This window comes from Lotus japonicus, chromosome 5, assembly GCF_012489685.1.
Source record: "Lotus japonicus ecotype B-129 chromosome 5, LjGifu_v1.2".
In the NCBI taxonomy this organism is placed as follows: Eukaryota; Viridiplantae; Streptophyta; class Magnoliopsida; order Fabales; family Fabaceae; genus Lotus; species Lotus japonicus.
In genome coordinates, this window is record NC_080045.1 from 14030182 (window position 1) to 14042263 (window position 12082).

At 30.4% G+C, this 12082-nt stretch overlaps 1 long non-coding RNA gene across 1 annotated transcript; it reads left to right on the forward strand.

Moving 5' to 3' along the window:
* The first annotated feature begins 939 nt into the window (after positions 1–939).
* On the forward strand, positions 940–1551 carry LOC130718357 (uncharacterized). Its single transcript, XR_009012595.1, has 3 exons — positions 940–983; positions 1083–1123; positions 1485–1551. It is a non-coding gene; the product is annotated as an uncharacterized LOC130718357 (long non-coding RNA).
* The last annotated feature ends 10531 nt before the right edge of the window (positions 1552–12082 follow it).

Genomic DNA, 12082 nt, shown 5'->3' on the forward strand with positions numbered 1-12082 from the left:
AGTCTGAAACTCATTCACTCACTCTGTTTCGGCCATTCTTGATGTCAAGGTTCACTTTTCTTCGACTTGAGAGAGTAAGGATGAAAGGAGTGAAGACACCACAAGGGAAGAGGAGATGAAGACAGGAAAGGAGCGGGAGTGGCTGCGTGTTTTGACGTCGGGTGAGGAAATGGCGATACGAGCTCGCAATATTCATCGCTCAGATCGTCGTGGTGTTTCTGGTCCGCTTTAGCAGGTCACACCGTCAGGAAGCTCAACGTCAAGGAGAGAACCAGAACTGATTCCGATAAGCGCATCAGACCACTCGCGCTCTCTCTTTCTCTGAGTCACTTTATCCCTCTCTCCTTTTTACTTCATGCTGCTTCATTGCAATTCCTTCCCTGTTTGGCTTTGATTTATTGTTGTTTCCAAGCATATAACATGATCGATGACATAAGTGAATGAATTTTCTCCACACTTTTATCATATCTTCGGTGCATACTACATGTTCAATGAAATTCCTGAACGAATTTGCTTAACTGAGTGCATTTTCTGTTCTGCATACACATAAACTTCAGGCACATTTGTTTGGTTCTATGAGTTTTCCTACACATTTTTGCATTGTCATGAGATGCAAATACAATCTGTTTAATTGATTGATTGATGTAAATCGTACTTCATATCATCCCTGTATGCATTAGTAAAGAACATCTTCATTGTAATGTACCCTAGATAGATCCATGCAAATGGTGTTAGTTTCATTTTTTTATTTCTTTCTTTCTGCATATGCAATTGAAGGACATGGTGCTGAAGTTTTCTGACTCTTCCAAGCAATCATCAAGATCTGGACCAGGTTCAAGTTCAAGAGGAATGGGACCAATAGAGAATCCCATATCAATTATGATTTATGAGAGTGGCATATTTTGGAATATTGTATTAAGAAGTTGTTCAATCTTTCAGATTTCAAAAAACCAATACCACTGTGATGAATATGGCATCTGCAGGTAAAGATCCTCAATCAGTTTTCTAATTGTTATATTTCCTACTCCACATTGCTTTAACAGAATTTGATCATCATTTTCTCTATATAATTTCTTTTTCAGAATTGGAGGCAAGGATAACTTCTTCCATTGCAAGAGATGTGGTGAGTTCACCAAATGCTCTGAGAGGAGTTTTTTACCTTACAACTTTGTATTATTGATTACTCAGAACTCCCTCTACAAATGATTTTCTTTCTCAGTTCCCAACAATATTCATGTGTGTCCTTATTTGTAAATTGATTATTCTTTTTGCAGCACCTGAGAAGAAGCACCGTCTCCCATCTGCTTAATATCGTTTCATGAAGTGAGTTCAGATTTCTGGAGAGATGTGGATTTTTTGACTTTGTTTTTTTTCACTACAACAACACAGATTGCACTATTACATTCTCTATTTCTCTTACTCTATTTACTTTCTTAGTACTATGACACGTATAACATATATGGTTGATTTGATGTGATTGTCAGAGGGGAGATACAGCGGATCAAAGCAGCAAATCCTCAGATCCCACATCGAGAAGCTTTCAGTGCTGCAACAAAAAATGTAAATCTTTTCACCCTATTTTTTATATATAGGTTTTTAGGGTTAGCATTTAGCACTGCACTTTACAACTACTACTTGAAACTCAAAAGATTAGTTTTGTAGTGATGAACATCACATTAACTGCACATACTATCTATATGCAATACTCAATCATCTATGTAATTTTTTTGTTTAATCTTTAATAAAATGTGCCATGCAATGTGTACCAAAGACTCTCTTGGAGCACCTGATTAAACTCATACTATTTATTTGGAATATTTGAAGTATTATATGATTGTGGATTGGTAGGAATTGAGATGAGAACTGGTGGTATATTGACCGCAGTTTTCTCCCTAATAGACTTAGCTTCTCATTTTCAAGTACTTAGCTAATTTGATTTGGGCCCATATTGCATGGACTTTTATGCTTTATTATACTTTGAAGTGATTTGTTGGGTAATGTGAACTGTAACTTAGTTTTGATTACAATAGTTCATGGCATGCTGCATAACAAAGCGAGGTAGAATTGAAGGTCAAATCAAAACTGTTAAAGCTGCTGCAAGAATGAGGGCTGAGGAAGAATTGAGGCAACAAAGAGAAAAGGAAGGAGAAGCTGCACGAGCTGCAATAGAAGAGGTTTCTTTTTCTGTTCTCAAACACCGTATCTGGTTTTGGTCTTTTATGTTGGTTTCATATATTCAGATTTAAAAGTTTAGAATATTAAATCTATTCTAATATCTAAAGTCTTAAGCAAATCTAATCTAAAATCTATAAGCTGTTGTTGTTGTAATATATTAGATTTTATCAGTTAGTAATCTACTTTTTATTTAGTTTCCAGCAAATCTATAGTAATCTGTTTGCTTTAGATTTTAGATTAGATACAAAAAGTAAAATACTGCTCCACGTGAAGCTACTTTATCTCAATGGTGAGTACTCCTTCATCAATGGATTGTTGCTCCCTGGGAGTATCAGTAAAAGAGAAAGGTAGCATGCTATAGCTCTTTGTTATTATGGAGCAGGTAAGGACATGGTAGCACTGGCTCTTCTCTTAATTTTTTTGAGTAGTAGAGCAACATATCTACCACTGCTTTGACATTGTTAACAAAGCCTGACATTGTCTGCTCAGAGAGATAAGCCTTCATCAAACTTTGTAGTTAGATTGTTCATGTTTTTTGGGTTTATTGTGAGATGATAACTTCTGATTCATGATGCTTGCTACCTGTTTAAGCATGCACAGAACTGATCTATAATTGAGGTAGTGTTTGCTAGATAAATTAGAATATTGCATAACATGTAAATCCTTTTCTACATTTGATGCATATATGTAAAGAATAGAGCAAAGAATTACATTAGACAATGTTTGGTCAAACCTTCTCCATCAATATTTTGGAGTTGATGAAAGTTGCTTTTAGCGTCATTATGTAAATACACTACAGATGTTGAGGATAGGATAATTGGATTCAGAGGAGAGGTGACAAACTGTTTGAGATGGTGAGACATTCTTTCCACTTTTTTGTTGGTAAACAGATTGGAGAGGGTCATTTTTCAAGTGTGAAAATAACATGTAAGGTTTTCTGCCCTTTTCATACTTTCTGATATATTTTGCACCTAATTTTTTTTGTTTTTCTTGAGTGGCTTGGTTGAGTTTTGTTCTACAATAAAAACCAAAGAAAAGATAGGAGGAAGGAGAGGGAGCCTTATCGATTTATTTATTCACATTAAGTTTAAGGAAAGCATATTGAAATCTGAAGAAATATTAGAAGAAATAATCACCTCTATTGATTTTGATTTCTTTTTAGGCCAACTACTCTTGCTTTGCATACTAGAAAAAATGTTTTTGGTTTGGTTGGATGAGATCATCCTAATGCATCAAATGCACTTGCTACAATTACACATTCTAATGTTTCTCTCTTTTCATTCTCCACGCACCTCTACATTGCATCTTGAAATCTGGATTTTGTCATGGATACCATAGGGAACTGAGAAGTTAATAATACATTCAAGAAGTAGTTCTCTCATGCTGTCGAACTGACATTATATACTGCTCTGCTCTATGATTTTATTGCACAGATCCTCCTCAGGGATAACCTTGAAGCTAATCTCGCAGAAGATTCCCATGCCTTCCTTTCCCATCAACACCAAAAAAACTCAATCCAAGTATAGTCGGCAATTCCCCCACACCAAACTGTCAACTATAAAGCAATTGATCTTTTTGCTAGGTTTTAGTTTTAAGTTGCTTTACATTGAACTCTGACCCATAGGACTTTTATTGCAGATTATAATTGGAGCTGTGAGCTTACATCAGCAATATATTACTCAAGTGTGAAAACATGATGTTGATTAGGTTGTCACCAGATCTGTTGAACCAGATCCGTTTCATGTCTGGGATTTGTTAAAGCTATCATGCTCTCTCCTTTGCCAGGTACAGTAAGCTATATGACAAATATGGGAAGGAAAATGAGGCATGTATAACGAGGAGAATATTTGATGCGTTTCAAGTTATAGGTACTTACATGATTGGTAGTATAATGTATAACAAGGAGAATATTTAATGTGTTTCAAGTGGTTTTAAGATTGGTCGTATAAGACTTCAAGCTTTTTTAGGCTCTGATATCAAACTGTATTTCTGTTTCTATTTTAATGATTTTGAATATTGAAGTGTTTTTTATTGGTGTTCTTAAATTAATTTTAGTGGAATTTATTAATATATTTACTTTTATATTGTTGTCTACGCACTTAAAGGAAATGCAAAAAATATTTAACTAATGCGTACAATTAAATATCATTTTTCTTTTGTAAACATTTCAGGATCATTTACTTTTTCGACAACAAATATATTATTGGAAGGATTAGAATTTGATTATGGGAATATTTTGTACAAGGATTATAATATATAGTTTATATTTACTTATGTTAAAATTATAGGTAAGAAAACTCTCACTCGCGGGATGAAAATTTTAAATGAAAAGTATTTTAGTGTGATCTTAATATAAAAGAATAGTACAAACTGAAGGGACCCTGCAATAGTGTGAACTTAATTTTAGTAATTTTCTTAGTTTTATAATAATTAAGGAGTAAATATTAATGTAAAAACATGACATAAAAGAATAGTACAAATTGAAGGGACCCTGCAATATTGACTCAAACTTGGATTGGATGACTTGGTATAAACACAATAATGCCATACTTTATGATTTATCTTTAACAATTCTGATTTGTGCTACTATCACATTTTTTTAAAGATTAATATGTGTTTTGAATGATTTATTGGTGATTACTTATATCCATGATTTGTGTTATTGTCTTCATGTTCATGAAGAATGTGAAACGAGTTTCTGTTGATTTGAATCAAGATTAGTTTATTTTAATGTGTGAAAATGAACACGCATAATCACGCTCATGAACAATCTTTTCTTTTTTTTCACGGTAGATTAAATCAGCTATTGTTTATTAGCATCAGTAAACCAGCTCTTGATATATTTTGCATAATTAGATATTTGGTTAAGCAATTGTACAAATTTCAATCTATGCAACAAGAGTTTCAATTTAAGACTTTTTGTCCACGTCTCTTTTATTTCATTTGCTGTATATTATATTTTAAAAAAACAAGGTATTGATTGACGTATCAAATATGACAGACAAATTCCCCGTGCAACGCACGGGTAAAAAAACACTAGTATATATAATAAATTTAATTAAAAATAGTTTCTAAAATAATACTGAACAACATAATATTTATTATTAAACAACATCCATAATCAATTAAGATTTATAAAATAACTTCTAAGATATATATTCACAAAATACATTCAACCATTGACAGATTTCAATATATAAAAGTTATTTGATATAAAAATATTAATTTTACAGTTTATTTTTTTTATCAACTTGAGGTTGATTATTAATATTTTAATTACTTCTTATACTTAATTTTTAATTTTTAATTATATATATTTACTAATGAATGTGAAAATAAATAACTAATTATTCTTTCCATTAATGTTAAAGTCAGGTAAATTTAATTATATATATACATATATATTTAATTTGATGAATTTTGAATGTATATATCATAATTTAATCAATCAATAGTCAATAATAAGTGTAGGAAAATTTTTATAATCAATAGTTTTATAGATATATAAAATTAGGTGAATTCTGTGGTACCCACAATTTTTTTTGTGTGTGATACCCACATTAGATGATTCAGTAGACTAATGATATGTTGTAATTGAATTTATAATTCTCAATGTTATAATTCTAGTCCCAATAATACTCTAATTCATTGGGCAACTCAACTGTCCCCCGACGACCTTTGTTGATGTCCACCATGACCTTGCAGAAGTTGCAGTGAATCTCAACCTTAACATTGAGTATGAGCGACATGATTTTGATCAAGTGAGAGGCTTAACACTCATCTAATCGACGTCATTAATCTTAAGGTACATTATTGAAAAAATACAATTGCTAACTCATGTGATACATAAGTCTTTATTACTATGCTAACTCATTTATGGTATTATACCTTAACCTGAAGTAAGGTACCGCAGCAAGCACCATAAAATTAACCCTTAATGATTGCTCAAAAACTTAATAGATTAATATTAATTTTGTCTTTTGACTACTTTACTAGTAAATTTTAATTTATATTTTTGAATCATATAAACAATTTATTTTATTAAATATAAAATATAAATTTATGTATCTTGTTTTTAAATATTATTATTTAAAATATTTATACCACTTATTAAATATGCATAATATCATTGGCATAGTCATCGGTTACATGAACCGCTTATGTTTTTTTGAACCAATGAACACCGCTTATGTTGATAATATTAACTTGTGCAAGAAACAATTGAATATAAATTTGACAAAAGAAACCCCATTTAAAACACACTCTTTCTAACAGAACATTTTATTGTATAAAATTCATTTGAGCTTCACTAAATCTTGAGAACTTACTCTAATATTTCCAAATTCTACTTTCAATTTGATTAATTTTCAAAAGAAATACTTTCAATTTGATTAGACCAACATAATATCAACTAATAAATATATTAAAAAGAGTGTACTAAAAATTATATTACTAATCATCTTCAATTAAGAGGTAAAAATATTATTTTAAGTACTTTTCCTTCGTTGATAAGTTTTACCCTTTATGAAAAATTATTTATATAAATGAATTAGTCTTTTGTTTTGACCAATGAAAAATGAAAGAATGACATAAATATTTCAAAACTGATTTATTAATGACCTTTGTATATGTGAATGTAAAAATAAATCACGATCGTTTGATCTAATAATTAATTGTCAAAATTAAAATATGAAAACATGTTACCTTTTGAAAATGTTACATAACATTTTTAAGTGATCATTAACTACTAAATTATTTTAATCTTGACCGTTCATGATTAAATCTAACAGTCATAATTTATTCTCACCTTCTCATATAAAAAAATCTAACTATTTTATTTCACATTAAATATTTAATTATTTTCTAAATATAATCTTTTTCAGTCCTATCTTTATCATCTATTATTGATAAAGATGTTAGACTTGACCTATTAAAATGGATTTAATAAACAAAGCATCTTTTTACACAAAAATAAAATAAAATAAACAATTCACTTAAATTATAATTTTAATTAAAATTCCTTACCACATTAATGAGGTATTCAAACAATTCAATTCAATTAAATCATTAGTCAACAACTAATTAATTCTATTCAACACTACCATTTTACTAGTAATTAATATGTGAATATCTACTCAATTCTTTTAGATAAATCATTAAAGGTGTACCAAAAAATGAAAATAAAAATAATTAATATGACTCTATTATAAAATGGCTCACCACATACATAGCAAAGCATTCATCAAAAAAAAAAGAACATACATTGCAAAGCATCTGACTCACATCAAAATGTTCAACTCCCTTTCTCCCATCTCCCTCTCCACCTTCTCCCAATTCAATTTCTCTGCTATGGCCAACACCAACCGCTCTAGCCATCCTTTTTGTCCTCTTACGATTGATTCCTATGCCCGGGCTCTTAAAAAAATTTCATCTCCAACATTAGCTCCCAAAACTGAGATTGGTGTCACTTACAGAGATGTGAATCCCACATCTATGCTGAACACGAGAAATCAACCACTTGCTGGTCATGCTGAGATGAATATTTTTTCTAATCATGAGATTGATGAAAGTCATGATGGTAGGATCCATAGTGTTCCGTATATAAAAAATGGGCCATATACGTGCCCTAAGTGCAAAGCACAGTTTGTGACCTCACAAAGCTTTGCAGCGCATGCCACCTCAAGTCACTACAAATATGAAAGCAAAGATCAAAGAAGGAAGAGGCTTATGAAAAGAGTCCGAATGAGAAACCTTACTCTTCAAAAGGTTAGTGGTGCACTCACTGTTGTTCCTGTTTCTTCTGAGGCTGCAAGGACTGCAAATGTTATTGAGCAAGGTGGAAATGGTCTTGCTAATGCTACAAGGACCAACTATGTTAGTGATGGACTCACTTTTGTTCCTGTTTCTTCTGAGGCTGCAAGGACTGCAAAGGCTGTTGAACAAGGTGGAAAAAGACTTGCTAATGCTACAGGGACCAGCTACGTTGCAAGGTTTGCTTATCAAGATGGAGGAGGCCTTACTAAAAGGGTGAAAGTAGAAGGTGGCCTTCATAGCCATTATCAGGTTTCTCCTCCTGGAATGGAAGCTCGTGGTGTTGGAGCAACTGGTGTCAAAATCAAATCGGAGCGTTATGCATAAGTTCTCAAATATGTTTGAATATTTTAGATCTATATATTTTCTCGTCGTTGGTTCAGTTACAATTTTAGTTTGATTTTTGGGTCAATCAGACTTCAGGGCTATTTTAATTGATGGATTTGGGCTTATGAAATTTTTATGTACTTTCTATCACCACCAATCATCAGCGTTTTGATTATTTTTAGTGTCTTGGTCTTTCGTGCTTGCGATTATGGTTTATAATTTCCCAATTTTTTTTTTTTCAAGATGAGTTCTTGGACCTCCCAAATTTGGTCGAAGATGATGTGTGATAATTTCCCGCACTTAAGTCAAAAACTGGCCATAATCGACCACTTCCAAAGACTTCTTTTCTCCCATGTTTTATGACGACGCTTTTTGAATTTTTTTCTAATAAGAATACACTTAATTTGGTGAACTACATTTTAAATGAATATGTCAGTACTAAAAAAAATATTATAATTAATAATTTTATATATATATATATAAAGTTAACTCTTTATGTCGTTGAATGGATTCATAGACTAAAATTAATTTTTTCTTTTGACTATTTCACTAATCAATTATATTTAATAACTTTTTTAATCATATAAATAATTTATTATATTAAATAACATATATATTCAAATATCCTATTTGAAATTTTATATTTTAAAAGATTCATACTATTTAATTAATACACTTAATAATTCTTGGAGAGTCATCAATTATATGAGTCGTTTCTATTGATAATATTGTATAATTTATGCAACAAAAAAATTGAATATAGATTTGATAAATGAAGCACCAATTAAAATATTAAAAATTAAAATAATACAATTATATCCTCTTGCTAATAGAAATTTTTATTATGTAAAATTCATTTCAGCTATCATGAGTTCTTGCTCCAATTTTTCCGAGTTTTACATCCAATTTGATTGGACCAACAAAAATACCAACCAATAAAGAGATTAAAAAGTTTAATAGAAATTATGTTACTAATTATCCTCAATTACAAGGTAAAAATATGATTTAAAGCACATTTCCTTATTTCAAAAAAATAAAGCACATTTCCTTCATTGAAAAGTTTTTCCTTTTGTAATTAAAAATAATTATTTGTTCAATTGAGCCAATCATTTGTTTTGACCATTCAATCAATCATCAATACACAATTATACATCAATAAACTTCACTTGACCTATACATTAATAAAAATATTAATTAGTTGTTAATATTATTTAATATTATGCATCATATTAATTATTAATTATAACTTTATCAGTTTTCATATTTTAAAAAAGTTATTTAAATTTAAATTATCAAGAAACCCTGAGAAAAAAATTTAGAAATAATAATGATAATAATAAGTCAAAGTCAATTTGACTCAAATTAATAAAAATATTATTTAGCTATTAACAAATTTTTATCTTATTCATTATGTTATTTACTAATCATAAAAAAGTTCAATTTCTCATATTTAAAATTAAATATTAATATTATATAAATATTTATTATTAATAACTATTTTAGAAAAATAATTAGTTAATAAAATTGAATTGAAATTGAAATTAATAAAAATATTAATTAGTAGTTAATAATTTTTTACATTTACAACTAATTGTAACACTTTTAAATTTCTCATATGTTAAAATTAAATATTAATATTATATGAATATTTATTATTATTCACTAATTTAGAAAAATAATTAGTTAATAAAAGTGAATTGAAATTGAAATTAAGAACAATATTAATTAGTAGTTAATAATTTTTTACATTTACAGCTAATTGTAACACTTTTAAATTTCTCATATGTTAAAATTAAAATTATTAAATTTTTATAATATGTTAAAATAATTAAATGTTTTAATATTATCAATTATTCTAACCATCCAATTTCTAATGCACTTATGCTAAAAATAAATAATTTATTGAGTTTTGATTTAAAATATTCAAAATATTAATTATATCTCATAAGTCAGGAAAAACATTCAAAATATTAAAGTAATATTTATATATAAATATTAAGAATTAACATTTATTAACAATAAAACACTTTTTATTAATTAGGATGATGATAGAGTGCACAGGGAAGTAGGCATGATGGGAGCACGAGACGTTTTCAGGCGGTTTTAAACCGCTAGAAATGTGTAATGCTTGCAGTTTTTTCTGACACTGCATATTAGTGGCGGTTTTAAACCGCCACAATTGTGTAAAATTTGCGTTCTTTCCTGGCATCGCAAATCAGTGGCAGTTTTAAACCGCCACTAAATGTTGCTCGTGCACTCTTGTGCACAATCCTATCGTACTAAATAGCACTGCTCTATTAATTAATAGTTTAGAAAAATATTTTTAAAATAAAAAATATTTCTATAAGGTATTAACTATTAATTATAACGTATGTGTGCACTATAACGAATCTAGCAGCGGTTGGCTATTCTGCCGCTAATCAGCTTTGTGGCGCCAAATTTTGTGTTAGTTAGTTGACCATCGCCACTTCATTTAGCGGCGGTAAACGTGCAGACTGACTGCCACTAAATCTCCACACTTTTGTAATGTGGTATCCCTTAAACCAAGACCACCAACAACTTTAGGGGAAGGAACTACAAACCAATTAATAAGGTAAAGACCACAAGATACCCCATCATTCGACCACACAGAAGTCTTGATCGTGCGATCAAAATCATCACACACATTGTTGGGCAAACAAAATTTATAAGATAAATAGGAATAGAGAACAACACTGATATGGATAAACTCATTCCCCGTGCCCAGTTAAAAAGCTTAGATTTCCAAGAATTCAAGGGTCTGTGAATATTATCTAAAGAAGTCTGGAAAGGGCTCTAGACACAACCTTAAATAAGTGAAAAGCTGAAATATTTCTGAAGACCATTAACAAAAGGGATACTTGTGATGATAAATACACTTAATGATATTTATTATTACTAAAGAAAAAAATTATTAAATGATTTCCCTCCTCCTCCTTCTTCGATCAAAGGAAGGAAAAGCAAGGAAAGGAATTGTGCTTCAGGTTCCTTCGTTTTTCGAAAAAGAAGCAGGATTTTGGAGTCCATCTCAGCTCTGTATGGGGCGAAGGTTGGTAAAGCTTTGATTTATATTTCTTTGGCAAGGTTTCCAATCATAGTTTGCAGAAACCTTACGATGTGTAGAAAGTAGAGGATTTTCTCTCTTCAACACCAGGATTGCAGGAAAAGTCTAGTTCTGTTTTGCAGGGAGTAATGTTCTCAAGTACTGAAGATTATTTTTTGAAGTAAATTGGGGATAGGATGTACGAGCCTAGAGTTGGGTTTCTTCGGACATTTTTATTCCTGAAAATTATCTCAGCGGACTGTGGTATCCCTTAAACCAAGGCCACCAACAACTTTAGGGGAATGAACTACAACCCAATTAATAAGGTAAAGACCACAAGATACCCCATCATTCGACCACACAGAAGACCTGATCGTGCGATCAAAATCATCACACACATTGTTGGGCAAACAAAATTTATAAGATAAATAGGAATAAAGAACAACACTGATATGGAAAAGCTCACTCCTCGTGCCCAGTTAAAATCTAAGATTTCCAAGAATTCAAGGGTCTGTGAATATTATCTAAAGAAGTCTAGAAAGAGCTCTAGACACAACCTTAAATAAGTGAAAAGCTGAAATATTTATGAAGACCATTAACAAAAGGGATACTTGTGATGATAAATACACTTAATGATATTTACTATTACTAAAGAAATAAATTATTAAATGATTTCCCTCCTCCTCCTTCTTCTTCTTTGATCAAAGG